Below are 2,757 nucleotides of genomic sequence, written 5' to 3'. Positions count from 1 at the left end.
ACACACACACACACACACACACACACACACATATGTATGCTTGTATGTATGTATGTATGTATATATCTATATGTGTCTTTGTGTCTATGTTTGTTCCCCCATCACCGCCTGACAATCGACGTTGGTGTGTTTACGTCCCCGTAACTTAGCGGTTCGGCAAAAAAAGGATACAATAAGTATTAGGCTTACAAAGAATATGTCCTGGGATCAATTTGTTCGACTAAAAACCCATCATGGTTGTGCTCCAGTATGGTTGCAGTCAAATGACTGAAACAAATAAAAGAATAAAAGAATATATATATATATAGAAAAATATGAGGGGTTTAGTTCACTTGTGATCTGAACGAATAGGTACGCTGGGTAAGTGCTATAGTTGGTCGACCGTTAGGTTCCAAGATCACAGCTAAGGCTTGAGTACCTCAAGTCATTTAGAATAATTTAGTTAGGGTAGGGTGAATTTATTTGGGTTAAGGTGACTACAGCCGTTTCTGAGATAACCCAAGTGGTTGGTTAGCATGTTCGTGCACTGGGTATACCGTCAGCAGAGACATGGTATACTCTTTACTCTTTTACTTGTTTCAGTCATTTGACTGCGGCCATGCTGGAGCACCGCCTTTAGTCGAGAAAATCGGCCCCAGGACTTATTCTTTTGTAAGCCTAGTACTTATTCTATCGGTCTCTTTTGCCGAACCGTTAAGTTACGAGGAAATAAACACACCAACATCGGTTGTCAAGCGTTGGTGGGAGATAAACACAGACACACAAACACACATACATATATATATATATATACATATATACGACGGGCTTCTTTCAGTTTCCGTCTACCAAATCCACTCACAAGGTTTTGGTCGGCCCGAGGCTATAGTAGAAGACACTTGCCCAAGGTGCCACGCAATGGGACTGAATCCGGAACCATGTGATTGGTAAGCAAGCTACTTACCACACAGCCTATGAATATTTTAGACGGTGAAAATTTGCAGTTTACAAGGAAGAAAATTCATAGTTTATAAGAAATAAAATAGAAAAATAAAGGAGTAAAATAGAAAAATAAAGAGTAAAAGTAGTTAGAAGAACATAGGCAGAAGAATAATGTTCACGGCTCGTCTTTTTCCAGAAGATATGGATGTTGGTCAGTGCTTCCCTGGTACATCCACGAAGGTACAGGGTTTTAGTTAAAATCCTAGGTCTGCTCTAAACCATTGTCCTTATAATCGTACCTAGATTGGCCTTCCATCCCAACTCTACTGAAACTTTAACGTTTAACCTCTAACTCCCATACAATACTGACATATCTATATCATTACCCTTACTTTTATTTATCTATTTTATTTTTTACCCTGTTACCTCTATCTCATTTTCTTTTTATTCCCTTTCTCCTCTCTCTCTTCCTCCTCTCTCTCTTCCTCCTCTCTCTCTTCCTCCTCTCTCTCTTCCTCCTCTCTCTCATACACACTCACTCACAAAACCCATTTATAATATAGCTATCATTACTTTTTCTTTTCTTTTATTATTATTATTATTATTATTATTATTATTATTATTATTATTATTATTATTGTTGTTGTTGTTGTTGTTGTGTGGAGGCGCGTGGCTTAGTGGTTAGGGTGTCAGCATCATGGTCGTAAGATTGTGGTTTCGATTCCTGGACCGGGCGACGCGTTGTGTTCTTGAGCAAGACACTTCATTTCACGTTGCTCCAGTCCACTCAGCTGGCAAAAATGAGTAACGCTGCGATGGACTGGCGTCCCGTCCAGCTGGGGAACACATACGCCATTGAAACCGGGAAACCGGGCCCATGAGCCTGACTAGGCTTTAAAAGGGTGCATTATTTTATTATTATTATTATTATTATTATTATTATTATTGTATTTAAATTTTTTATTTTTATTTTATTATTTTTACCCCTTTTTACCATTATTTTATTTTTTATTCCTTTCTACAATCCCGCTCTCTTTCTTCTCTCACTTTCTCATGCACCCAATCTCAAACGCATTTATGTCCATCGTAATTTCTCGTTCTATATACCCATTTACCCATTTACATCATTCAGAATACTGCTAAAATACTGCCTGAATTTACTTAGGATTTTAACTAAAAACATATAACACACGTGTATGTGCGTCTGTGTGTGTGTGTGTGTGCGCGCGTTTATGTTTGTGTGTGTATTGTTGTGTGTGCGTGTTTATGTGTGTGTGTGTGTGTATGTAAGTGCGTGTGTGCGTCTTTGTCTCTGTGTTTGTTCTCTCCACCTCTTAAAAACCGCTGTTGCTCTGTTTACGTACCCGTCACTTAGCGGTTCGACAAATAGATACGGATAGAATAAGTGCCAGACCTAAAAAACGTTTCAAGGCGTTACTCCAGCGTGGCCGTAGTCCAATGCCTGAAACAATTTAAAGAAAGATCATAAAGACAGCTGATTGCAAGGTAAATTCAGTACCTGGGGTAAACGGGTAGAAAGAAATAACGAGTCATAAGAATAAAAATATTTGACATATCTTCATGCAAAACCCAATTCTAAAGAGTCACTTTTATGCGCTGTGACAATTTCCAGGTGTTTCCAAATATCATGAATTACATCGGTGAAATCTTTTTGATCATATATGCATTTATTACCATGCCTGGTTGGACAGGTAAGCAGGTATTCGGTTAGTTACACACACATGCACACATACACATACACGCACACATACACATACACACACCACACCACACACACATAAACAGACATACATGCATGTACAATATATATATATA

Source organism: Octopus bimaculoides, chromosome 2 (assembly GCF_001194135.2).
Source record: "Octopus bimaculoides isolate UCB-OBI-ISO-001 chromosome 2, ASM119413v2, whole genome shotgun sequence".
NCBI classification, from domain to species: domain Eukaryota; kingdom Metazoa; phylum Mollusca; class Cephalopoda; order Octopoda; family Octopodidae; genus Octopus; species Octopus bimaculoides.
This window is presented reverse-complemented; position numbering follows the sequence as displayed.